The sequence below is a fragment of the Zonotrichia leucophrys genome, chromosome 2 (assembly GCF_028769735.1).
Source record: "Zonotrichia leucophrys gambelii isolate GWCS_2022_RI chromosome 2, RI_Zleu_2.0, whole genome shotgun sequence".
NCBI classification, from domain to species: domain Eukaryota; kingdom Metazoa; phylum Chordata; class Aves; order Passeriformes; family Passerellidae; genus Zonotrichia; species Zonotrichia leucophrys.
Genome location: NC_088171.1, coordinates 48,612,280 through 48,640,143, shown reverse-complemented (window position 1 = coordinate 48,640,143; position 27,864 = coordinate 48,612,280). Strand labels below are relative to the sequence as shown.

At 41.3% G+C, this 27,864-nt stretch overlaps 1 protein-coding gene across 3 annotated transcripts in view; it reads left to right on the top strand.

Moving 5' to 3' along the window:
* Window positions 1–1,289: 1,289 nt before the first annotated feature.
* Window positions 1,290–27,864, top strand: part of ELMO1 (engulfment and cell motility 1) — a 303,547-nt gene continuing 276,972 nt past the window's right edge. Inside the window, exons 1-3 of one of the 3 annotated variants that reach the window (XM_064704900.1) lie at window positions 1,290–1,430; window positions 2,523–2,593; window positions 3,281–3,362. The gene's annotated coding sequence lies outside the window, so the exon portion shown is untranslated. Of the gene's footprint in view, window positions 1,431–1,846; window positions 1,981–2,522; window positions 2,594–3,280; window positions 3,363–27,864 lie in introns of those variants that run through there. The other 2 variants (XM_064704898.1, XM_064704899.1) reach the window with 2 other exon arrangements.

The following is a 27,864-nucleotide window of genomic DNA, read 5'->3' as shown; positions in this document are numbered from 1 at the left end:
TCTGCTCTAGTCCTATAAAAACAGTCATCTGTGACTCAGGTGAGTCATGCCATTTATTGCCTCACACCGGCGTATTTGCTCAGAACTAACACAGAGTGTTTGCTTAGATCTGGTGTATTGCTGTCATGGTGCATTACAGCCTAAGGAGGGAAAGAAGTCTCCTTCCTCTTCTGGAAAGCCCACAGCAATTCTGCTGGGTATAAAATCCTAGCAGGCAGCTGTGGGACTTTCAGAGCAATGAGCCTCTTAAATATCAGCTGATGCATAACAGCGTTATTGTGGTTTGAGGACTTGGGTGTTGCAGAAGAGTGGTTTTATGGGAAATCACTGGGAATTATTACCCTGCATAAAGATCCTCTTGTACATAATTATATGCAAGATTAGAATCAGTAATTCTGCAGGTTTTGGTCTTCATGTATGATGGGATAGTTCACAATAAGTAAATTTTGTTACACCACACAATAAAAGTTGCTGTACCACAAGCAGGCTTCGTGGCTATCAGTTCTTGTCAAAGTGAAATGTACAGGACTTCAGAAAAAAAATAAGGAAAACACCACCCTCACTGTCTGGTATTAGAAGATATAATTTGATGGTTTGCAGGGTGACATACCCTGTGTAGTTCACGCAGTAACTGTGGGTAAAGGCGCTAAAGAAAAATAAACCAAAGCTTATTGATCACTTTTCTTTCGGGAAGACGGAGAACTGATATTTGATATTTGACTTTTCCAGCGAGCAAAACCCACGACTTGGGCGCTCGTCACTCGCCGGCGCTGGCGGGCCGCGGGGATGCTGAAGCGCCGGGGCCTGGGCGGCCGCGGGTACCAAGCGGGAGCGGGGCAGGGGCGCGGAGCGGGGCAGCGGCCGCCCCCTCCCGGCGGGTCCCGGCCCGGAGCGGCCCGGCCGGGCTGGGCTGGGCTCCCGCGGCGGCTCGCTCGCTTCGGGGGCGAACACACAGACGTGCGCCGCAGCGTGCCCGCTGCAGGGCTGCTCGGCGGCCGCGGCGCTCCGGGAAGGGAAGCGGCATCAAAACACGAACAGCTATTCCAAAGGCAAGGAGGTAGCCCCGGATCCCTCGTTTAGGAGCTGCAGGAGGAGGGACGCCAGCCGCACCCCCGCGCGGGGGAAGCGGAGCGGCAGCGGGCGGGGGCGGGAGCGGGTGTCGTCCCCCGCCCGCAGGTGCTGCTGATCCGCGGGACCCCTCGGCGGCAGCCGGCCCGGGGCTGCACATCGCGGCCCGGCCAGCAGGAGGAAGGAAGAGGAAGTGAGAGCGGCGGGTGCCTGTGCGAGCCCCGGTATGGGATAGTGCCGGGGGCAGCCCAGCGCACCGCACCGAGGCGGCGGCACTGCACGGAGCAGAGCGCGGCTCCCGCGGCGGGGGCGGCCGAGCGGCCCCGCTGTGCTCGGGGCGGGGGACGCTGCCCACGCCGGAGGTAGGAGAGCTCGGTCCGGAGCGGGGACGCGGCAGCGGCGCTGGCCGGGCGCTGCGGGAGCGCGGAGGGGCGCGCAGGGCAGCCGGGGAGGAGGAACGGGACGGGGCCGGCGGCCGGCGAGCCCCGCACCTGCCCGGGAGAGCCCGGAGCCGGTCCCCGCGGCGGGATGTGCGGGCGGGGGGCGGCCGCCGCGGCTGTGAGAAAGAGGAAGCGCAGCGCTGTGCTTGTCAGTACGGCGGGGCCTCGGACGGCGGCTGCCGGCGGGGGGGCGGCCCGGCCCGACCCGCCTCGCCTCGCCTCGCCTCGCACAGCGGCTCCTCCCGCCGCCCTGCCCTCTCCGCCGGCCCCCGGCCGTGCCGCCACAGCCTCCCGGTCCTCCCCGCCGCGACTTCGCCGGCGCCTCCTCCTCCGCCACCACCTCCTCCCGCTCCGTCCCCTCCTCAGCCCCTCCCGTGCCCCGGGCAGCCCTGCCCGCCACCGGCTGCTCCTGGTGGCCGGAGGCCGCTGGCGAGGGCAGGGGACGGGAGCCGCGCACCGCCGGGCGCGGGGGGTGAGTGCTGGCGGGGCCTCCCCCGGGCCGCCGGGACCGGGGGCACCGGGGGGCGGCGTGCGGGGCAGCGGCGCGGCCGGACCCGCGGGGGTTAATGCGCGGGGTCGGGCCCGGGCGGAGACTGCGGCCGCAGCAAGTGTCCGCACCGCCGCGGGCGCCGCTCGGGAGGAGAAGGCTCAACTTTGAAGCAAGTGCATCCCCGCAGGCAGCCAGCGCCGAGCTCGGCGTTGGTACCCAGCCGCCGCCTCCGAGGGCATGCCTCCCCCTCGACCCGGCAGCCGAGAGCTTCTCGGGGGGTGGGAGGGGGCGCGTGTGCTCCTTTTCCTAAGTTAGTGCTCACACAAGTGATCAAACCGCTGATGAATTTCAGATGAAATGATTGTTCTGAAATGTGGGTGGTGATTATGCAAAGCCACAGTAGAGCAAGCCTTGTAGAGCAGCCTTTTAGAGCAAGTGGGTACTGGGTCTAAAAAGTTACATTTGTAAAGTTTTTTTGGCTCAAAGCCTTTGCAAAGTTTATTTTGAATATCTTTTCCTTGCAGAACTAATGCAACTGTTCAGCTCTCCCCTGGGAATGGTGTAAAGTAAATATAGGAGTTCCTGAAAAATAACAGTGAGTACATTTCAAATCAGCAACGTTTTGTTTTTAACTTTATAAGAATATCTCTTAACCTGCCAAGGCTCTAAATGTGTAACAAACACAGAGAGAATGCCAATGATAATAACAGTGCAGGAAATGTACCGTGTGTTAATTGCTTTAGTATAAACATGGTTGTCTCTGAGCTGTGTTTCATGATACTGCAGTTATGGTGCAATTTCAGCCAGGGATATTTTGAAGTGTATTCATTAGCAATTAGGTTTTCTTTTGCTTTCATCCCTTAGCTGCCTGATTGCCCTTGGTTAAAATATTTGTCATTTGGGAAGAGAGGGAAACTGAGTAAGAACTGTACTGAGTCCTGTATCAGTGACTGGGGATATTGTTTCCTCCTCTTTCCCCTTGTCTGTTTCTCCTCCTTTCCCCCAAATGCACACACACATGCATGCCATCTCATCCTCAGTTATATAATCTCACAGACATTTATGGATCATTCATTGTTCGCATTAGTCCCATTCTTTCCATGTCATTCCTGCTTGATTGAGTGGCTTAGGCAGAATATTACAGAGGAAAGAAAATACATTGAAATTTACATAAAGTTCTTCCAATTTGAACTGCAAGTTTGCTTTCTTTGAAGGTTCTCTTTCCCTGATTCCCACCTTTTTTTTTTTCTTTCTTTTTTTTTTTTCCTTTTTCTTTTTTTAGCTGTCTAAGTAGGTGGTGGGGATCTAATCTGATGACCAGTAACTAGATAAGGAGGAGGAACAGCAGCGGTGACAGCTTGCTGGTAAAAGTCCCTCTTGTGTACTGTTAGCAAAATATCCATTAACACACGTCATAAAGCTGTTAAAAGTGCTGCAGCAGCTTTTAAAACTCACTAGTGAGAGAAAAGAAAGATTAGTATGGTTAAAACAGGAACATGATGTGAAATGGGTATTAGTAAAAGATACTGTCAGTGCAGTCTGTGGATCTGGGCGCGTGAATTGACTCGTCTAGAGGCAAACCTGAATCACAATTTATTCATACTGGAAAGGTTGCACAGGGGTAGATGGCTTTCTTTCTCTCTCTCTTTGTAATCTCTTTGAAACTCACTGCGCACTACAATACACCTGCCTTCTCTGTAGTTTGCAGCTTTGCTTTGAGTATCATTGTCTGAGGATTTGTTCTAATAAACAATTTGCTGATGGGGGGTCGGGGGGTTAGAGGAAAGAAAACTGGTTTATATACTTACCATTTTGATATTTTTCCTTATATTCTCCATATGCCAGGAAAAAAATACTAGGTAAAGAGTTCAGACAGATTTTGCTGAGGGGAGAGGAAAAAGTCTTACCTGCTTACTTTGTAGCAGTCTTGGTAACCAAAAGTATCTGCAGTTCTGCAGTTGTCGTTATATAACCTGACCATTGGTGCTCTTAAAAGCAAGTACTCTGTATTCTTGCTGCTTGGATGCGACATACTGTGTCGTCCTACAGAGTTATTTTTTAATGCCCTTTTACCCTGGTTCTCATGAAACACAGCTTATTATGGTGCGTAAAAGTGTAACTGTTGCTGAAACAGTGCTGTGTGCATTGAGCTTCCTGACAGCAACGCTGCGAGGTAGCGAATTACAGATCAAGAGTAACGTGGCGCTCCACCCTTCCTTCCGCTCTTTGTTTTTGTCTACCTAGTAGAAGTCTCTTTGATTTTAAGGTTTGGGCTCATAGACATGGGTTATCTCAATGTCCTGCCTACAAAGTGATGTTGAAATATGATCTCATGTTTTCCATGTTGATACACAGGGAGCAGAGCTCCCATGCTCACACATAAGACTTGTTGCTTTCTTCTTTTGATACTCTAGTTGGCTTCAGTATGTGATGGAGTCAGTGGCTAATGCCTATAGATTTAAGTGTTACTAGGAAAAGGTTTCCCCAGGTCTCTGCCAGTGCACCTGCACACTAACATGCAGTGTTCTCTTATTCCAATAACAAGCTTTTGTTGTTGTTGTTTTATTTTGATATATTGCCAGCCGCAGTGTTTCTAATTCTGTAATTGTCAAATAAGGATTTGCTTGGGACTTAAATGAGGCCATGAAGTACAGTTTTCCTCTCGAGCTGAGATTTTGCTGTCACTTGACAGTCAGTTTCCTTGAAATAAACAATCTCTTTAAAATTTACAAGCTCTCTTTGTCATGCTGTGCTGTGAATGTGCAGCATGTCCTTGGATTAAAAGAACATTCCACATTGTAGAAGGTGATGGGATTTTAGGAACCCTGGGAGCTGGGAAACATCATGTACCCTTGAATCAAGCAAAAGTACTGTTGTCTGTTCTGGTCTATTTTTCTGCGCAGTTATACCTGGGCCTAGTAGACTTTCTCCTCTGCTGTGTCCCTGCACTGTCTGGAATGCACAATTTGAGTGAGAATAGGTTGGTGAGATTTGACTCCCCATTCAGTCATCATTCTATTAAAAAGAAGACTTCAAGAAAAAGAAAAAGCCTTTACAGTTATGTTGTCTTTGTTGTTATTTGAACACTTGAATCTACAAATGGCTTTGTAACGGGTATCAGACCGCTGTTCAGCAAGGTATGTGCTGTATCTTTAAAAGATTTCCCTGCTTTGAGTGAGGTTTTTTTTTAAAGTTTCTTGTATTCGTGGCAAGAGGAATGTGCCAAGTACACGTTGTTAAACTTGTGTCAATTTAACAGAGCAACTGTTTAAAGGATTTAGAATAATTTTCCTTCTACTCAAGTCAGTCACTTTTTTTTTTCTTTTCTTTTTCCTCCTCTCTCTTCAAACATAGCACTGGAAAAAGAAAGAGAAACTAAAAGCAATTGGCAGAAGTCAGAATGTTGGCAAGCATTTGATAGTACTGATCTAAGAGGTGATAATATATATGTGACACTTAAATAAACTTCATGAATATGGTTTTAGAGAGACTAATGGAAGAATAGTCACAAACTTGCAGAGCTGTCTTTTGCTCAGCATTTTTGCATCAAGCTGTTTGCAAGAATTTGGTTCTGTGGTGTGATCCTTCATTATTGAAAGGGTGAGACACAAAAGAGAGATGGAAGATAATGTCATAACCTTCCTGCTGGCTTTCTCTGTTTTCTGATCACTGTTAACAGTGAAGAGGAATATTAATGAGAAGTCTATGCTCCAGGGGATAGCTAGCATGCTTCCTCTTCTCTCCATTTCACATCTGACAGAGGAAAACTTCTGTGTTCTGGGCAGGCTGGCAGTGGCTGGTGCTACACGTGTGGTGCCCATCAGTAAGTGAGGCACTGATTTCTCAGGCTGCTGAGCAGATGGCTTTGTAAAGCACATGCCTGCACTCAAGAGCAAGGTGAACAGGGATTCACGTGGTGCTTGTTTGCAAACCCTTGGAAGTGCATTGATTTCTTTTCCCTAACGGCAGGTTTCCAGTGTATTTGATTTGCCTGCAGCAGGCTTGTTGTCAATGGCTGCCAGGAGAGGGAAGTTAATTGTGAGAAGTTGGGGACAAGGTGTTTTTTTGTTCTGCAATAAATCACACTGCAATGAAGACTTGTGGGTACTGCTGGTAGGGATCCCCTATAGAAAAGTGTTTTAGTTTATGTATAAATGAACTCACTTTGGTGCATTTCTAGGGAATAGGCTATGGAGTTCTTTAGAAAGCTGAGTATACTACCTGGAGGTGTTATGCAAATATGATAAAGGACCTGTTCTTACCACCTTTGGGGACCCTAAGTGTTCTTACTACTGTTTCTGCTGTGTTCCATTTACAGTCAAATAGCACTGCAAAACTCCACAGAAGCTAGCACTAGCAGAAGGGAGGCAGTGGGAGCTACAACTCAATGCTTAGGGGAAAGACTTCCCTTTTCAGATGGAATTAAGTTGATTTAAAATATTTTTGAAACATCATCTTGAGTCAAGAGGCTGGGGATGGCAGAGGGAGGTGTAACAGGGTGGAAAATAGGAAAACAAATTATTCCCAAGTGGGTTTTTTACAAAACTATATATGTGTCCTGGCTGTGTGCGTTTTCTCTTTTTCTTCTGCTATCCTTCTGATTTTTATTTCTTTGAGTTAAACTTTCCTTGTAACTTCTTCCTCCATGTTTGCCACTTCTACTTTGGTACCTTATTCTTTGGTGTCTATCTATCTCTATCTCAACTCTCATGATTTCAAGGTCTTTGCCCAGTCCTTAAGTTCTTTATCCTGCGAACCCTCAGGTTATTATTCACATAAATAATTCTGTTTAAGATTTCCAAGAAAAGCTGTGGCCTGAAGTGTGTATCATGTCCTATATTCTTAAAATCTCTAGCTCAAAGGCTTTATTGTACATACCTAATTTATGGCTGGCATAGGAAATGTAAATCTGTCTCTGAAATCTGTCATCTGTCTATGACATCTCTGTGTCATCAGAGATGGTATAATTTCCTTATCAGCTACATGGATGCACACATAATAACCTGGCTCTTTTTCTTGTTGAGCTTGCTTCAACTGAAAGGGAGGACAGGTCACTGCTGTTAGAAGAACTTCAGATTCTGGAGATGTGATAGCATTAAACTCTCATTCTTTAATACAGCAGAGGAAGATTATCTAATTTGCCAGACCTTTTTTGGAAATCCGAGTGTGCATGAGCCTGGACAAAATTCTCCCTGTGAACCTTATTTTTCTTAATGAGAATGTATGAAGTTGACAACCCATATCAAATACATCGAACATTTTGAAGTTTTTCAAGAGGAGGGATAAGCAAGGTTTGACAACAGGCTCAAATAATGCTGTGAGCGCTTCAGCTTACCTCCTTCAGCTGAGATTTTTATGTGTGTTGTCTGAGATTAGATGACTGGTGCTATTCAGGGGTAGTTTACTTCTAGCTCATTGTCAGCCTCATGGTAAAAATGGGAAGAGTCAGGTCTCCTGATGTAGTCTATTTGAAACATCCATAAAATTCAGTAGTTGTCCTTTCCTGTGACCATGCGCATGCTGTAAATACTTCGTGCATTTGTTTGTGGACTTGAAAGCCATCTGTAATCCTTCTGATGGTGACTTGATCTTTCAGATTTGTTTTAATTAACTATTAATATACTCTCAGTACATGCATGTGTTCTGCTTCTTGAATCTGTAGCTGAAGTGAAACTATTGCTTGCCCCTTTTTCATCCTCTTCAGCCAACATACATTTATCACATAGTCCAGCAGAAGTTTGAGGGATACATGGGTTTTGGCAAAGATATCTCATGTGAGCAGTTAAGGCTTTCTGACTGGCTAGACTGGCAATTTGCAGTATTCTTCACTGAATCTTGTTGATGGCAACATAGCAGGGGTTACTCTTTAAATTGCTGCTTCATATTTTAGGACAGGCAGTAATCCACTGAGGTTGGGTGATGAGGAATTTATAACTATCCATATAATATCCTCTGGCCAAACAATAAATTTGATTTGCACATTTTTTCTCTAATAATGAGAAGAGAAAAATGTCTATGACACAGGTTGATATAATACAATTTTTTCTCTTGGTGCCAGTGAATGTACTTGTTACATACCAGTGCAGTCTTTTCCATTGCTTTGCTTTCTGGTACAATTGCCACATTAATTTTCATAGCAGCAGTTGTGGCTTCAGCTGGAAATTGAAACCTAATAAATGTTGGCTCGGCACATGGACTTTTGGACAAAGTTTTTCAGTAGCACTGAGCCAAACCAAGTGAAAAAAAAATTCCTAAACGTAAGTACTTGTCCTTGGATTCTGGAAAAGATATCTGGTATACCCTAGGCTGTTAAAATGATGGAGTATTGGTGTTTGTCTTGTTTTTTTTTTTTTTTTTACCTTCCCAAGCTTTCTTTTTTTTCTCCTCCCTTCAAGCACCAGCAGACTCATCTGTTGAAGCTCTACCCCCTGTGGTTCAAGTACATTCTTCCTATCAACCTTTTCACCCCACCTCCCACTGTCCCTCTTCACACATGAGCCCGAAATCTCTTCTGGTCATCAAACTCACAAAATTCAGGCCTAGATGAAGGGGTCTAATTCTGAGCTCTACTTTATGTAGGTCTAAAATCTCTTCTGTAGATATGCATAACTTCTCTTGTTGTGCCTAATCTTCTTTTTCTAAAAAAAACCAAATAAGGGCAGAAATTCTGAACAAGTTAGAAGTTCCATTGGAGACCAAAAGACACATTTAGTGTGGTGGTTGTAACTACTCAGGAGAAGGGAGAAAGGGGGAGAAAAAGGAGCCAGTCAACCAAAAAGTCTACAAAACGAGAAGATCTTTTTCATTTTGGACTGCTTAATATGATTTTTACCATATTTATGACAAACAAAGATTTGACAGCTAGTGCCAGTTCCAGAAAAGGAGGGAAAGGGCATTAAAAAAAAAATTCCGACCTTGAAAAAATAAAACAATTGTTGTTTCAGGGTTTTTTGTTTCTTTTCTCTTTAATTGTAACTAATGTTCGAAGTAGGTCAGTTATGTGATCTCTTTTGAAAGGACTGATTTTCATATTTTGGAGCTAAATTTGAAACTTTTCTAAAAGCGCAAATGTGGAAAGCAATTTTGAAAGAGAAAAATAATCTCACTGCCCTGTGCTGCTCTGAGCCTTTCTCTGTCCTGGCTTTTTTCTCTGATGTATTTGGACAAACTGTGGAAACTTGGGCATCTGTTCTGCCCTCTGTATAAAATGGTGATTTCAGTCTGTGTTTCTTGGATTAGCCTTAATATGTATCCATGTACAGTATCTTCCATAAACTTTTAAAATATCCAATAGTCTGGGCTTTTATTTCTTGACCTGCTAAAAATAGGCCATTTTTTCCTTCAGCTACCTTAGGAATTTAGCTTGTTGAAAGTGTCTGGGTGTGTGTTGGGGTAACGAGTTGGTTGTGTCAGCTGTGTTAGGATGATTTTCTGGAAAGTAGAGGTTGCAAAGACTTCATCCCCTGCAGCTGTAAGTGACTCAGAAGACACATTATGATAAAGGAGAAATGTCTGCTGAGAGAGAAGGGAAAAAAATAATCTGCATAATTTTAAATCCAAGTTGGAATTCGAGTTCTGTTTTGATACAAATGTATAAATAAAATAGTCTTGGGCTGTTTGCACTGGGATTTTACATTGATCTCCCAATTTATAGGCCAGAGGGATCAAAACACCCACAATTCAGTGGTGTGTGGATTGAAGTTAAACCAGTAGGTTTTAAGATTTTTTTTCTGTATGTTCCAAATTGCTTAAATTTTGTAAAACTATTAATTTCACTCTAGAGATGGAGAGGCTTTTAGCTTTGAATTAATTCTGTATAATTAATATACAAAGGTTGAAAAAACCAACTGTAGCCTATAGGCTATGTTTTCCAATTAAAGGAATGATGGCATAAAGGAAAAAGCAGTTGGACTTCCCTCCCCTAAATCAGTACCTAGTCCACCAAGCTAGACTAGAAAATCAAACTTAAGTCAACCTATAGGTCCTTTGTTTCCAACTAATTGTTCTTGCTGTGTCCATTAGCCTTCATAAGCTTGGCTAAGGGGATAAGCCTTGCTTTCCTGTCTTGAGGCTTTTTTCTCTTGATCTATTGAAATTCAGAGCTGAGGGCCCCCTTTAGAGAATGTCCTGTGGGTAGCTGTCTCCTCTGCAACAAAGAAGCCCCAGCTGTGGATGTGGATTGAACGAGAGGTAGCCTCTCAGGCTGGCAATTTGGAGCCATTTAGGAGAACCCGTAGTTTTAATTTAATTTGGGAATGATAAGCCTGAGTCAGTTTTCATACTGCTGATGTCTTGCTTTTGAGTTCAGTCAGTACCTGGGAGGTCCAGTGTTTCCTGCTACAAGTTGTCTATGAGATATGTGACTGTAGTGGAATGGCATTGTGCAACAGTGTAGTTTTAACGTGATGCAAGAGACATTGTAAATCACTGGTTTGATATTGGAAGAATGTAGTTTTGGTCTTTGCCTCCGGTAAGGCCTGGTGCCCTGAGTGAGTGCATCCTCAGGATGGCTGCCCTCCAGTGCTTCAATGCAAGCAGTGTTCCAAAAGAAAATAGGGAGAGGGGAATTCAGGTGTGCCACACAGTGCAGGTTCTGGTACGAAGTGCATAACACCAGTTGACAGGGCTCATAAAATATCTTCTACATCTTCTAGCTTCGTCATCCCAGTCTGTTTCCAGCAGCCTCCTCTGTATCAAGATAGACAAGTGTTAGTTATGGATGTATAATTACAGCTGTACACGTAATTAACTGTGCTGTCAGAAGTAGCCAATGGGAAAGAGAGTTGTGGTGCATGTGTGTTGTATGGTGGCCCATGTGTGTTGTCATTTCATATGCACACTACATGGGACAAGAGACATGACTTAGAGAAACCTTGGGAGAAAAATATCTTTGTTAAAAATCAATCTGGGTCACAGAACACTTTGGGTTGAAAGGGACCTTTAAAGATCGTCTAGTCTGAACTCCATGGCCTATTTTTTTTTCAAAAGTAATACTACTGGAAGAAAGAGTTAATCAGTCAAATGCTAGCTTGTGAGTGCTGCAGCAAAATCTCTTAATTTACTGTATTTACCGAAAGAGAAGGCGAGTCTGGTCAATGTGGTCACTTCATCTTTACTTGTTCTATAGGAGAAGTTACAAGTGGGAGCAAGGCAAGGTTGTGTTCTGTATTGATAAAGATAACCTGAAGTGGTTAGAAAACTTGGAGGTTGTTTTGAGCATCTTAGCATTAATTTAAAAATATAAGAGTAGACGGTAGGCCAAATGTAGACACAAAGAGATATATTTGCAAGCTATTTTCTGAATAAAAGCTGGGAATTGCCTTCCAAAGGGACTGCATGGACAATATGTGCCAGATTGTAATATGAAGTTCCTGCTATAATTGTAGTGCTTTGGTGAGATGATTTAGCCAAACAGGGCAGAAAAGATCTGCAATAATTTTTTTTCAGATAGAGTAGTTCAGTTCTGCCTGTATCTATTGAATTATATAGTGGAATTTCCACCAGACACTGGGAAAAGCTCGGGGCAGCTCTATTTAAGTTAACTGTCCAGTATTTTTATTGAATAAACCTATATATCAACTTTAGGTAGAAATTCATAGACTCTTAGTGTATGCTAAAGGCAAAAAAAGTGTTTAAGAAGTGTTAAATTCAGTTTGAGAAATCTGCTTTTCTTTTCATTTTTTACTCTGATGGTGGCACAAAGCCTAGTGAAGAGAAAGTCAAAGAAAAAGGAATGGTTTAGAAGGCACTTTGTCAATTGAAATGAACATAGGTGGTTTTAAAATATTACTGGACAACTGGCATGAGCTCTTAAAGGAGTGTATATAAAGACTCTCTGGAAATATCTAGATTTCATGAGTGAAGGACCATCTTTCTTTGCTCTCTGAATTAGAGCAGATTGTTCTGTAATAAAGGTTGTCCATAGGTAAAAGACCATGAAGTAGCAATGTGATTTCATGAAAAATACTAACCCTTGACATTCTCCATGATTTTTCGTTTTGTATTCGTACTGATTTCATGTTGAGATATCTACACTTAAAACTGAAAAAAACCTCTGGATGTTTGGGTTTTTATGTGTGCGTTTGGATTGGGGTTTGTTTGTTTTGTTTATTTCAAAAGAAAAACTTAATCTGTAGCTTTTTGCTATCTTAATGGAGAAATCTGTGCAAGGGTTTTATTGATCTTGTACAATAAAATCTGGTAATAACTTGCCATAATACTTTCACTAAAAATGTTAACCAAATAATCCTGAACAGCTGGCCCAACTCAGTTTCTCTTGCTAAAATAAAGTCACTCAGTACAGAGGTGTTAAACCTCTGGAGTTTGTCCTTTAGAAGTAGAAGAAAGAGAATTATCTCAGTTACACAGTGCTGTAAACATTGCTTCTTCAGTTGTGAGCAGTGTGTAACATTGTGCAGAGAATTCGTCCACATAGTCACAGTTCAGTGCTCAAAGTCTTGAATGAAAAATTAAGGTCAAAGAAAGGAAGGCACCTTCCTTGAATTGTGTAGGAAATTGATGCAGACTTAAAATATGCAGAGTTACTTTTTCCTTTCTATGGTCTAAAACTGGTCTTCAGCTACTTCTGGTCCCACTGAGGAACTCAGGAAATCAGTGAAAGCTGGGTGTGATACGTGTGATAATTGCAAAGGCTTTTGCTATTTGCAGAACAATCTGGACACCTCAAGGGAAGAAGTTATCTGCTTCTTTCCCACTGGTATGCTGCTAAAGCAGAGCAAGTATTTAGGAAGAGAAGGAGCCTCTCTCATTTTGTGTTAGTAGAGCAACTTTGTCTGAGGAGCAGCAGTTTCCCTGTTGTTACCCTTGCAGACAAAAAGACTGGGTTGCTGAGACACTGGCGTAAAATAACGTGTCTTTCTGCGGTAGTTATTTTAAAGTATTTCTGACAAAAAATAATTTTATTCTGCAGTTGTCAATGGCTCACCTTGCACAATTGTTAGAAGAGAAGAAATTTGTAGCAGCTGGCATCACTATTTGCTTCTGCAGAAATGGACTACAAATAATGGAATGTTATTGACATCTGTGGGTATATGAATCCCCAATGTAATGTGTTTTACTTCTATTCTGCAGAGCATTTTACGCAGGTAGGAGGAGCAGGTATTCATTGCTGGTGAAAAGCGTTGTACGTTACCTGCCCCTTTGGAAGGGAAATTTTATGTGTTTATATCTAAAAGCTGCCAATGCCAGAGGCATATTTTTTTATTATTATTATTATTCTTATTTTAAAAACCATGTCATGGACTTCCTTATCCCTAGAGATTGTTCAGTTTCAGACTCTTTGTTGGAACTGTACTGCCAGGAGCCTTCCTGGCCTCTGGCACTATCAACAGAAAATGCAGCTCTTAAAAGAATGGATTATAGTTTTGGAAGGGCCACTGGAGGGGGGAGAGGATACCAAGACTGGAAGTGAAAGGCAGAACTTGGCATTGCAAAGAAATGGCAGAAAAAACATTCTGGCTCCTTGAAGCTTTTGATAATGGTAGAATAAGGTTGAATGAAGGAAGAGAAAAGAGAAATAAAACAAGTAGAAGGGGAAAGCATTAGCAGACCCCCAAAGGGGAGGGGAAGGTATTGTGGAGTTTATTTAGGTCCTGTCTTTCTTGCAAGATAAGCCTGAAAAGAGAATTTTTGATCTTCAGTGTTTCAGTTTAGTAATTTAAATCCATGTGATATATAACTTTGGGGGGTTCCCCCACACAAAGTCACGTGAGCTTAGTCTGTCAGGCATATGGAAACTGATGTTGAATATCTGTGCCATTATGTAACTTCTAACTGACTGAAGAGTTAGAAAAGCAGAACACAATGGCACATTCATTAGGTAAGTATTCCTCAGTCCTCCACAGCTCTAACACGTGCTCATTTTTATATAACATATTGCCCAGCTGGATGCTGGATCACTAGCTGGTGGCAGGGCAGGACTGTAACAGGTTTTCAAACAACTTTTGCATCCTCTGGGCAGAGTAGTGAAGCCAAGTGACACCTTGGATTGTCCTGCATGTCAGGGACATACAAACTGACTGCTGTGCTTCAGAATGGCCACTGGCCTTTCTCATTCCTTTTTCTTTTTACTTCTTCCCTCTCCATCCTTTCTGTCTGCTGTTGCAGATCCCATTTGAGTCCTTGGCAGACAGCATTATGGATTGTCTACCATAAGGATGCAGTGGGAGTAAGGAAGCTCCTGAGCTTTTAAGGCCAATCCTAGATTATTCTGGGTCCTTCAAGGTGGATGAGTGGGCGTGCAGACAGGAAAGATTCTTATTAAATTACAATTAAATATGAACTTAACTTTTGCTCCTGTCAATTCAGCACAAACCAAGACAGATATGGGTCATATTCTTTTTTGCACTACAGGTATAGATAACAATGGAGAAAATAAATGCACAGGTCAGATCACTGGGGTGGGAAGCACCCATCTTGTGCAGCTGCAGCTATGCCTCTGACCATTGCTACTTTCTGAACAGCTTGGAAAGCCTTCCTATGAAGATTTTTGCTGTTTAAGCAAAAAGAGATTGTAAGCTGCACTCAGGAAGCATTCTTTTAATCAAAATATTTGGCTTTTATATCCATGCACGCACATGCATGTGTGCAAACCTGCAGTATAAAGCACAGTGGGGTCTATGCTTATTATTTCAGTGGTAGTAAATGTTAAGAAATTAGCCACTAAACCAGATGAAAAACTGAGTTCCTGCAAATTTAATTGGAGCTGTGGTTGGATAAAGGCATGGGCATATGGCTGTGTTCTTGATCAAAAGAATCTGAAATCTGCTGGCTTAATGGTTTTCATCTCATTTCACTGGCCTTTGACCCTGAGAATTTTGTATAGCTAACAAATTCAGCCACTAGTGAATTATTTGCTATTCATTTCAGAGATTCACTGTGCTACAAAAATTGTGATGTCTGTCTCATAGAGAGGATGAACATTATGCTGGAGCAGTTGAGTGTCTCGGGTGTGTAGTGAGACACAGAGTCAAAGCCAGGCTGTTCTTTGCTGCTGTAAACACATCTCTGGCTTGCTGTTGGAGCATGATTGCTTGGATTATACTGTTGCTCTCAGAAAATGCTGAGGTTTTTTTCCTAAGTATCTGTTGGAGGGTAGCCTTTTAAGCATTGAACATCATTTGTAATTAAGGGATCTTAGCATATTTTCTTAAAAGCTGAAAGGAAATTAAATTAAACAGTCCTCCATGCTGTTCTGACTTCTGCTTTAGGAAAGGATGCCAGATATCAGGGTAATAGGCAACACATTTGAAAATTTTCTCTAAATGTTGTTGCAAGGCCTGTGGAAATGAGTAGATCTCTAGAGTGCTAAAAGAGAATAAAGTTTTACTGCTTGCTGTAAAGCTCCTGGTGGAGGGAGTAGTTGAAGTTTAAACAAAGCTGTCTGCTCTACTCTATATAGGTAGATCCATGTATGTATACTTCTTCTGAAATAAGCACCTTTTAGTAGGTGTTGGAGAGGAAATGCAGTGAGCAAGTGTTTAGTTTATTGTGGATAAACTTAGATTCTCTCCTTACACTTACTCCTGAAGAGGAGCCACACTGTCTTAAGCATGTAGCATTTTACTTCAAGTGCAAATTTTGTCATGGAGGCAGGCAAAATGAGGGGAAGGAATGAGTGTTTGCAGATTTAACTTGTTGTCCTGCCTCTTTGGCAGTTCTAAATATCAGGAGCATGTGGAGAGTTACTGGCAGGCTTACAGGTAATGTGGAGCTCCAGCAGCCTGGCTGCCAGGGAAGCCAGCACTTACTAATAACTGACTAATTGTTTCTGTCACACCTGCACAAGCCTTTCTATCTCTCTGAAACACATTAGCATTCATGAGAAGTTACTGAACCATGATGAATCACAAACACATTTTAAGTAATTCTTTTGTGATTCTCCTTGGGCCAAGTACACCTTTTCTAAACAAGACCTTGTTTTTCTACCTCATGAAACATTGTATTTCATTTAACTGAAAGGCAGAGAAATGAAACCCTCTCTGTGTATGCAGGCTTACCTTTTAATGAGGATGTCATATTCTTGCTTCTGACTTTTTACCTCTGAGTTTCATTGTGTGGCTAGATAAAAAACCCTGATCTGTGCTGCTTTTATTAATGCAGTAGTAAGGCTAGATCACATATTGTGACACATCAGTTGAGAAGCTTTGGATGCCAGTTCTGCCACCTCCCTGCCTGCGTGCTCACCCCGTTAGCAGCCGGTTTCCGCAGAGGGCTGTGTCCGTCTCGGTGTTGCTCATTGAGTCAGATGATGGTTACTTGAACTGCATGGGAACTCCACAAGCCTTTTCCATATGAGAGTGCCTGTGCTATTCCAGGATCTTGCTGTGATCTCACCAGTGCATGCCTGCCAAGTGCTTAGTTTGATTTACTGTTCTCATTTTCAGTGTAGACTTAGACAGTCATGAAAGGAATGATTAAATCAGAGTGGGAATGACTATGCAAATAACTGATGGAAGTGTAAGAGTGGAATAGCAACAGCTATAGAGTTTTTTAGCTTCAGTTATTTATTTGAAAAGTTATTTAAAGATAATATTGATCAAAAATGCTGTGTTTTGCTAGGGCTGAAAGGAGATCTTGTGCAATGAAATGGAAGTATTAGCTGAGATCACATATAAAAGAAAATCTTTGGTATAACTGGTGTTTCCAGCATTCTAAGCCAAAACTCCAGGATGGATTTCTGCTGGCAAGGTGTTTAGGTATGGAGAGCAAGCAGATCTGCTGCTTGAAAGAGTTGGGTCATTCCTGCCACCCTCTGAAGTTTTAGCTTGGTACCCCAAGAAACAGCAACAGGTTTTGTTGCTTCTTTGTTTGGGATCTGTGTCTCTTTTCTCCTTTTCTACTCTACTTTTAAACTGTCAGCTCAAGCAAACCAAGTCCATAGAGCAATAGAAGTCCTGAAGATGCAAAGTCCAGAGAGGTTTTTGAAAGTAGAAAACTGGGCAGAGCAGAAATTGTAAGGGAAAAGTTCTGGGGTGAACCTTATTAAACAGCTAGAGACCTGCACCAGGAATTCAGATGGGTTTGCCTTAACCCTGCTGCTGACATGGAAGCTCTTTGCTCTCTTTGGTTAGACAAATGTAAGAGCAAATAATATTTTGCTTTATAAAGGAAAAATAAAATGAAAGTTCTGAAAGCCAAAACTTGTACTAAAATTAGATTGTCATCTCTTAACTTACCTGACTTCTACTCTGAAGTGTGTGACTTTACACAAAGCCTCATTGTCACAGAATTTGTAGCAACCTCTAGATAAGTGAGATTCAGGCTGCTCTAGCAATTTCATAAAAGTGTTTAAATAAAAATAGTGGCAAGCGCTCACTTTAAACATTAAAAACTTCAAAATTCCAAGGAAGCACTATATTTTAGACACTTTTAGGCAGTCCTGTTCTGCTCATGAAAGAATATTGCTAATGAAGGAGACCTAACAAAACCAAAAAAAAGGTACTGTGCGTCCATATGGAAGAGTGCTGTGCAGATGGTAGACAAACACAGAGGAACAGTTATAAAATCCTGCTGTAATGAAGAGCTCAACTAAAAAGAAATTTACATTGCCCATTAAGGATGGATTACAAATTAATTTTGTGTTTGATAGGCAGTTGTTTGGAGCTTTAAAACATCCTAAAGCACAAACTCATGTTGCTAAGTTTTACTGTAACAGTAAAGTCCACAGGTTGGTTTTTGTCTTTTTATAAATATTTAAAATTCTACAGGGATGCAGAAGGGAAGAAAATGGTGGTTAATGGAAATAGGATGTTAATTGTTTCCAAATGCTGGCTTGCTTATGAGGCAGAATTTATCTCCAATTGAAGGAACTATGTAAATTCAGATGGTCAGGGGCTATCAAGGCAAGAAATGGGGTCTTAGAGCTGGTCTGATGGTAGCTTCTGCTATAACTTTCCTCAGGCCTCATTTGGTGGCTTAGCTCTGCTTTTTGACCTGCAGCTAGCCAAGGGCCTGACCAAGCTGACTTTTCTAGCTGGTGCTGGGAGAAAGAACGTGGGGGTCTTGTTTTTCCTCCTGGCCAATAGTGCCATGGCTCTCTTCTGGTGCCTGCTCACAGATGAAATGAGTTAGTGCTGTTAGTTAGTATCGCTCAAATTCTTTAAGTAATTACTTCTCCCTCCCCATGTTTAGCATGAATTTCCTCTTCATTTTGAGCACAGCATGCTCCCTTGAGTTTGTGTCTCCCCATCCTAACACTTTAGCTTAATTAAGGACCTTTTTTTGATGGTACTCTTCTACTCTAAGCCCTTCTAGTATCAAGACTCATGAACTGTTGTAACGTACATTCACCAATTGAAATATAGCTGTCACTCTTGGCTGTGTTTTAGTCCACTCCAGTCCCAGCTGCCTTTCTTGCTTTAGTCTCTGAGGTTTTGTCTTTTCTGCCCTAGATGTTTAAATTCTCACATGTCCATCTCACTTAGAGATCTTAAAATTAGATTTAATTTCAAAGTCGTTTTTGAGAAGGAATGTGTGGGAATATGTGTATTAACCATAAAAAAATGTCAGTCCTTTGGGAACCACATCATTTTACAGTTTGTGTTTCTGCCTACTGATATTTTTAACTAGGCCGTGCTTTCCTTTCTTTCCTTCCCCCCCACCTAAGGGAACACTATTTGAGGTGAACTTTCTTCCTTTAGGATTTTGAATCCCAGTTAGAGCAGGATTGTTCATCTTTTACAGAGACATTAATTCTGGGTTACCGCTTCTGTAGCTGTCCTGAATATTATATGCCTCTTCTGGGTTTGTGGGTTAATGTTAATTTAATGCAATTATTTTCAGCCGCTGTCTATTCCCTTTAAATCCTGTACTCTGCTGTGCTAAGCTAATGAAACACAGCTATTGTGGTGTGCTCTGCTTCTATGCTTGCTAAAGGCTGTTGTAATGTGGAACGCACTAACTGATAGAGATTTTCCTGTCTGCAGCACAGGGAAGTTAGTAAAGGGCTGCAAGATTTTTTTGCCCTTCTAAATACTTTTTTTTTTTTTTGCCACTTCTTACTTTTGGAATCTCTTTATGTCTTATGTGTCTTGGTTTTATGGAAAAAAACCCAAAGTGTTAAAGTCAGTTGGTGATGGTATAGAAGGAAGGAGATTAAAAGTCTCTGGTCTGCTGGTTCACCTTTCACTCCAGTGCAGATGCATCCTGAGCATCTCTTACATGTTTTAAGAACCATATGTTCAGGATGAAGGAAGTTATGCTGGTTCTTATGCACAGAGCATCTGGAGTACGTATTTCAGGATATTTGTTGTGGTCAAGCTCTTGGTGGTTCATTGCAGTGAGAATTCCAGCCCTGCCATGCTCCCAGGGCCGGACTGCTTTCCAGATAAGCTAAAAATGCCCACCTACTTGAAGAGGGTGCAGGATTCAACTTGAAGTCAGCAAGATGACTTCACTGCTGTATCATGTAGGAGGAGAGGATTCACTGCAAGGGAGGCAACATATGTTTAAACTTAAATATCGTATAATTAGCCAAACTGGCAAAGGAAACTGTGAACAACATAAGGAACATGTATTAAGTCCATTTTATGATGTTTAAAGATTTCCCCAGTGTAAGAACCCCCACTCCAGTATTAATATTTCAAAAATGTCCTTATCCTATTAATATATCCGTTTGACTTTGTCAGCAGTAGTTATGTCAGCAAAAGTTGAAGCTTGGTTTGCTCAGTTTCTTCCCCAGGTGTGTTGATACACCTGTTGTGGTGGGGAATAAGCTGAGTCTGGGAACCCATCCAGGTTAAAAATAAATTTTTTCGTTTTATTCAGCTTATTTTTTTGGTTGCTGGAGGCTTGGATCCGTTCCCCATGTCACACCACAAATGCTTTGCCTAATGTGACTGAAAGGCTCTGCTAGAGGGAGGGGATAAAGCAGGAGAGAAGGGGGAAGGAGGGACATGAATGGAAAACTTGGCCCCTGGGAGAAATGCCTCTGTAAATAGACCTATAGGGGAGATTGTAGGCGTCAGTAAAGATGAAGCAAACTTGTGAATGAGAGCAACATGTCACTCTTCCAGCTGTACATATTTTTAAATAATATTAACAGGTTTAACTGTGTGGGTATTCTTCATTATTTAAGTGAAAAGATGATTTTATTCTTGTCATGGCAGATTCCAGTAAAATCAGCAAATCAGCCCTCTTTCTTTTTTTAATTTTTTTTTAACCAACATATTATTCAAGCCTATAGGCTGTTTTTCACCAGAATTAACAATGCCTTGAAGATGTTGACCTAATTGGACAAGATCACAGAGAATAAGGTCATACAGAGTCTGGAGAGGACCAGTGACACCAAAAACCAGTTTGGCCAAGTTCTGTAAGTGGGTCAGAAGCTGAGTCAGTCACCGAGGCCGGTCTCCCATGTCCGTAAGATTTCCTATTCCCAGCCCTGTCACACTGCCAGTCTCTGGCTTTCTGCAGTAATCCCCTTCATCCCCCAGAGCTGGACATGAAACCACCAGCACGAGAGAGAGAAGGGGGAAGCAGCAAGGGCTTTGTTTATAAGCTTCTCTGTGTGGTGTGTAGTGTTTTGATTTTGCTTGCTCTGGATGTGACACCCCTTTGTCACTGAGGTTTGTTCTGGTTGGTGGTGCCAGCAGCAGCTCCGAGTGCACGCACGCGAGGTTTTGGGATGAAAATCCTTTAGTGGTGTGATCAGTTACACACACTGGCTGAGAGCACTTCTGCTGCCTGCCTTAAACCCCTTGCTGCACTGCTGCTTGAAGCAGGGCAGCTATCAAATCCTTCATCCTCAGTGCAAACTGTTCCACGGAGTGCGTGCCACCGACCTTTTGTACCGTAGCCAGACTTAGGAGGAAACAGTGGTTTGTACATTCTATAGTAACAGTGTTGCTACCATAACAGAGTTTTGTGCTTGCTTGCATCTTTCTGCATTTTTGGGGGTTTTTAAGGCAAAAAGAAAAGCCTGAAAACTGAACTTTTCTGAAACTTTTCAAACTCTGTTTTTCATGTGGTTTCAGTGCAATGTTGCAATACCTCTTTGTGTATGAGGTGCTGTGAGGGGATGAGGTTCTGTTCAAATTAGCTTCATGCTAGACCTTTATGCTCCATTATAAGAGGGTTTCTTCTGTTCCTAGAAGAGTTTATAGCTACTGTTAAGTGCTGAAGAACTGGAAGAAGCTTTGTGAAAGTCTCAGAAGTAATTATCATTTCAAGGCTCATGTATAATTAAGAGTTGGACTCAGTGATCCTTGTGGGTCCCTTCCAACTGGGTGTTCTGTGAATCTGTGTGGTGATGGCCTCTTTGGTAGTCATGTACCACCTTATTCTTTGGAGTTGTGACATTGCGTATGAATCACACTTTCATATGGGTCTAATTTGTTTATTAACTCCGCTCTGCTGTCATCTGTCAGAAAAAGCATATTATTTCTGAGGTTACTCAGAAAGCTGGCACAGTGAAGTGTTTTATGGAAAAACAAACAAACAAAAAAAAGCCACCCTGTAAAGTTGCCAAGAGTGTATCTGCTGTCCTTTTCACTTGGAGTACCACCAAACTGGAGAAAATCTAGTCTCCTATCAAGAAAAGAAAACAAACAAACAATGTCTTGTTCTTTCTTATGTTTCTAAGTAAGATGAGAAAGGAATAAAGCTGGTATAGGTGGAGGATTTCAGAGCAGAGGGGAAAAAGACATTTATTAATAAAACAAAACCCCATTTGTATGAAGTCCATCTGTGACAGCACTGCTTTTACACTGCCAATGGAAGTCTTGGCTACTTCTCTCACAAACTTTGTAAAGAAATGTGACATGTTGGACCTCTAGTAATGAGCACACTCCCAAGGCTGAGAGGTTTGCCATAAAAATGATTGATTTTTGTTTTCCTAACTGCATAACTATTTGCATTACACTAAGCAGCTGATACCAAATTTCTTCATCACCAGATGAGTCTCCCGAATAGCCATGTTGGATGTTCTAAAAGTTTTGCAAAGCAGGGTTGCTCTGGTCTACCTTTCTGCCATTACAGCAGCTTCAGCTGAGATTTCTTACAGTAGCTCTGTCTGAAATTTATATTCTAAGTACTGGGTTCCTTCAGTTTTCTATCCTCATCATACACTTTTTTCAGACTACTTAAGGCATCCTTCATGCTTCTTGTCACTGTACTAATAGTGATTCCAAGCTTTTTGGGTTTTGTTTCATCTTGACTTTGGCTTTCTCTGTGCTGCCTTACCAAATTCTGTTCCACCACACTTGCCTGCTTGTCAGCAAATCTGTAGCAAGAACTCTAGCTCAGAGGTGCTGACAGGAAGCAATCAAATCCAAAACACAAGCAAAATATTCTTCATTCATCACTGGCTTCTTGCTGCATCTTATCTATTCCCTTTTGTCATTTAGATTGTCAGTTTCTTAAAGCAAAACATAATTTTCTTTGTAATTTGACTAGCACTGAGCACTTTACAGGTACTTAATAAATACCAAACTAAATAATTTATATCCACATAATAGCCTGTTTTTACACAAACCTCATAGATGTGTCTTTTATATTTCCTGTACCTATTTTTTATCCACCTTGCAAAGCAGCAGGGTGGATAAAAAATAGACTGCACAGTGCAGTCTAGCACTGGAAAACAATGCTTTGAATTAGATCTATTACAAGTAGATGTTCTTATGTTTCAATGGGATTTTTTTGGTCATGCCAGTTTTGGGAAGAGTCTTTTGGTTGGGTTTTTTTGTTTTTGTTTTTTTTTTTTCCCCCTAATTGCTTATGCCACTGAGGTTCAAGATATGTTACCATTACAATGATGCCTGGATGGCACCTTATATTATGAAGCTCACTAAGATGTGAAACCACCTGGGTCAGGGAGGATAAACCTTGCCCCTTCCAGATAGCTGTTGTTGGGGAAGTGATTGATCTCCTTACCCTTATCTTCTATAAAGCTCTGAATCTAGGCATTACTAAGCATTTCTGATGCTTTCTAATTAATTTGCTGTTGCTGGCTACGTTTTTTTGTTTCTGCTGGAGCCTGTGTTCGCAAAATTACTGTAAAAAGACTGGTGGATTAACGTTAATCCACACTGGACTGGGAATTTACCAGGGCACTGAACTACACCCAAGCTGTGTGGCAGACATATAGCATGGTCATCTTGGCTGGCCTGTGGGAGGGCTGGCCCCATCTGTCCTCCAGATGTCCCGGAGTTTTCTTCTACTGGTGTAGCCTCCAAAGGTGGTGGCATTATCTCACAGATTAAAGGTGAAATCACAGTGTGACTTGGGCTTAGAACTATCTTTAGGTGACGATTCAGCCAAAGGCTTTCAGAGACATCTGTGCCTTGTCAGGCCACCTGTGCTAATGGCTACTTCATTCCATGTGAACTTTCTGTGTTTCCTCACACCATTTTAACTCTGGAGGAGGCTGTTTCAAATGCCATCTCTTTTGGTCAGGGAGTGAATATTCTCCAAGCTTAATCTTACTCAAAGAAGTCACATCACGAAAGAGAGACTAGTTTGCTGTTACAACAGCAATGTAATTCATCTTGTACCTCTTGGTGTGACACGAGTATTTGCAAATACTTTGTATTTTGTGCAGTGAACAGTCCTAGTTGCATCTGCTCCATGTTATGCTGTATACACCCCATGAGCTCTGTGAGTTATCCATCTGTGTTTTGCCTCAGTTTTTAGTAGTTATTCCAGGCATATGATGGAATAAAAGAATCCATTTCTCCGGGTTATCATCTTGCACATATTCAGTTAAGTTGCATATGCTTATCCTTGTTTCATGCCAGATTTTGTTCCCAGGTACATTTAATAGGCACAGGATGAATGCTCTTCATGTCACATTTATATTGTTTGCACGTTTAGTGAGAAGTTGTATCTTTTTGACCTTTCTAACCCAAATTAATTCTCACAAAAAACAACTGAGGTTTGGGATCGGATCCTGTCACAGGAGAAGATCCTGAGGTTTTTTTCTTGCTCCCAAAGTTGAGTAATTTTAAATTATCATGGATCAATTTGAATGCTGATTTTGCTCTTGTATTTTCTTCTTTTTGTATGCTTCTAAAGCTAGTGATTACCTACCGGTTCTTTATTGATTTAGTAGGTAATGCTGTCTAGTATTGCTAGTATTGCTGTCTGAGAGAGGTACTGTGAGGACAAATGCACAAAAAGTAGTCAAGCATTTAGTTCTGTAATAATGACCCACATAAGAATTTAGAAGCAAAGAGATTATTTGCATGTATGCAGTTAAAATTATTCAGGAATTCTGTGCCTTTGCAAACAGTATAGAGTACTCAGTTAATGGAGCTGCAGCAAAAAAAAAAGCAACTACATAGCTACAGAATATTTTACTGGTATTAAGAATAAATTTACAATTTCTAATACATGATTTGACTGAATACCATAAATCTATGATTACACATTTGTGTCTATAGAAATTTGTATACTAATGTTGGGGAAACGTAGTGTGAAATAGCACATAAACAACAAAGCATTGATGAAGTGTTTAGAATGCCTTTAAGTTAATGAGAGAGACTTATTTAAATTAGATACTTCAGAGAATACTGCTCTCTGTTCTAGATTACAAATATCTGCTATTTAAACATTTTTCTCTGGGGGTTGGTGATAGGAGTGGGAGGAGATGCATTTCTAGTTTCAACTGTATCCTTGAATTAACTATGAAAAGGGGTGGGTTCTTAATTTAACTAACTGAAGCTAAAATCTTAGTGGAAACATGCTTTATTGTCTTCTGAACAAGCTTCCACAACTTATTTTAATAAGTGTTTTACTTTCATTAGTTGACCATATTGGGAATGTAGGTTTCTCACAACAGGACCAATACCTCAAGTAGCAGCTTGCTGTGCATTAGGTCCTGCCACATTTCATAGTTGAGCCTTCTTGCCTTCACCTCCACCTTTGGCCCATTGTCCCCCTTGGACAGGGCAAGTTGTCTTGGTGAAGGGTTGTAGAGATGACTCTTATGTACACAGAGTACATAAGACTCTTGCCCACAGAAGAGTCCTCCCACTTCTTATGCCCTCCAAAAACCTTCTGCAGGGTTGACATTGATGAACCTCATATTTGGTGAGAAAGGCACATTTTGTCTGAATTTAAGAAATCTACATGAAATTAAATTTAACAAGATGTATCATCCCATCTGTATGCAAATATCAATCTTGACAGTAGTAAATAAAAAGGTCAGATGTCAATGTGAAATTTTTCCTTTGGATTTAAGGGACAGTAAAACTGAGACATCTGGTTAAGACTTTGAATCTGCTTTTATTTGCAAGCTCAAAAAGAAAATAATTGATTTCCTGTAGATAGGAAATATTGATATTCAGTTTACCTGAATTCTGTTACTTAAGTGTATGTAAGTGGGGTATTGGTGTGTTATAAGGGAATTCATAGGTCAGCAGCAACTCATCAGTAATCTCAGTTTTTATGCTAAGTATATGATAGTTTTATCTTCTTTGAGAAACCATTTAGCATATGCTGAGGGCTTGTCTACATAGGAAGACTTGGAAGAATTAATCCAGACTAAGATATGCTTTGAAAGTGGATTAAATTACATAGTACTCCTATACAAGGACATTAAGCAGCATTTAAGTGGCTTTAGTTTTAATTTCTTTATTTCCTTAGTTAAGTACATTAAATCAAATTAAAGGCATTTAAATTTTACTGTTGAAGTTTTATGCCATCTTATTACATTGCTTTTAGTAATGTTTATCTGTATTTACTTTCATTTTTTTTCTTGTAAGCAAATTGGAGGAATGTTCAAACAAGCAGAAGTCAATATTAGCAAGTTCAGTGTACATTCATAGTTTTTATATCTTGTGTACTAACATTGGATTTGACCAACACTGTCTCTCCACTTACTGATTCTACCCTTCTTCTAATTCTCACATGCCTCATTTGCAAATTGTCAGTAATGATTTTTATGCCCTCAAAGAGCTCTCTCTATGAGAAATGCTGAGGAATGGCTGTGGTAGTATTTGATTAACATCCAGATGGAAATCTGAAGTTTGCCTTTATTCATTGCTGTAAAGGTGAGGGTTGAGTTGGGGAAGATGAATGATTTACAGGAGCTTTACCGATGAGGGTAGTTATTTTTTCTGTGAAATTATGTCATACAAAAACAAAGTGTTGTTTTAATGTTACACAGAGTTCAGGCATCTACATCTGCTTTTGGTGCACCTGGCTGAGTATCTTTGTGTGAGATAAAATGTTGCTATGTCTTTTGCAGAGCCTAGGATGAGGGGTGTATACACACATTAATCAACAGATGTTAAATATGGGGGTTTGTATCCTTTACAGAAATGGAGACAAAATGTGAGAGAAATGTTGCTCTGTCTGACCAGTAGCTAACGTTGTCGAAGTTGATTTGCAAAATGGCAGCAGCAGCTTTGGACCTTTTAAAATAAACTGCCTTTTTTTTTTTTTTTTTCATTGTTTACCGCTGGATATAAGTCCAGTGACATGGGGTACTTGAGAATAGCAAACATTTGTATGCACAAATGTGAATGAGTGGCTCAAAAGTTTAATGGCTAATTACTCATGTTGGCATTGCAGTGTGAGGGCTGTATAATGCTGCTGTCTGAGGAGACAGACAGTGATTGTAAGTGTTCTTCTGAATATGCAGAATGGTGATCTCTGGCATGTGTTTGTCCTGTGTGTGGCAGCATCTAGCAGTGGGCAGTTGTAACATCTGATGATTTAAATTGCCAAATGATGCCTTTACACTCAAATATATAAGAAACCAACCTTTTCCTCTCCCACCCACAGCCCCATTGAGAAGTGAAATGTACTGAGATGCAAAAAGTATGTCAAATATGCATTTAAATGCCTTGCTTCTCTGACGTTTCATTTGATATGTGCTACATGTGACTTTGAAGCATAATAGCACATTGTCCTAAACTGATGGAGTTAGTCAGTGTTTGATCTCTTCAGCTGAACAAAGAGATTGTTTTAATGCTTTTTAATGACCTTTTAAACAGGAGAATTGATTTTGTACATTTTTAAAGGGAAACCGGGACATAGCTGAGTCTTCTTTTTCTTTAGAGTTTGAGCAAAGTAATCGCAGATTTAATCACAGAGTATTTTAAGTTGAAAGGGACCCACAAGGATCACTGAGTCCAGAAGTTATCAACAGCTTTGGAAATTAAGATCCTTAAAATACACACTTTCTAGTGACAGAATTGGAAGAGTTGGAACTCTGTTTACCTGCTGATGTTCACCAGACTTCTAGATGGTGCACCCTAAAGGCCGAAGCTTATAGCTTTGCATATTAAAGTCAGGTTCCTGTGAATATAGCACAGGTGAGTGAGACGGAAAGAATACAAAAAGCATACTTAGCAAATACTGGTTTGTGCTAATAGCCTTTCTTGTCACCTTGTGGCAGCATTTTTGAAGTACCAGGTTTTAAGCCAGGTGGCATCAGCTGTGGGTATAGGTAAGTCAAATGATGGCAGGTTTGAATATAAGTCGATCAAACATGCTCTATACTTAGCCAGCATTTTTGAAATACTGCTAAAATTAGCTATGTAGATATCTGCAGCTGATGTGAAGTGGAGGTTAGTTTTGTTGGATAGGTCTAAATAAAAATCTTGCCCTAAGATTGTTTTTAAAATTAGCCTTGCTTTTGCTTCCTGCTCTCCCACCCACGTTTTTGAAATAATGCTACATCTTGAGATAACAATTTGGCTATTATCCCTTGTGTATGGTTCCTGATTCTACAGTTAGGTAAGAGTATGAGCAAAATGTAAATTCTTTGGTAACTTGGTAGAAGATACTATTTCATTACAATTGCTATTTAATTTTTGCAAAAGAACCTCCCACGCTGAATGTTCTTTTGAGTTATTTGAGGTTGATTTTTCATGAATAAAATTCTTAGTCATCTCCAGA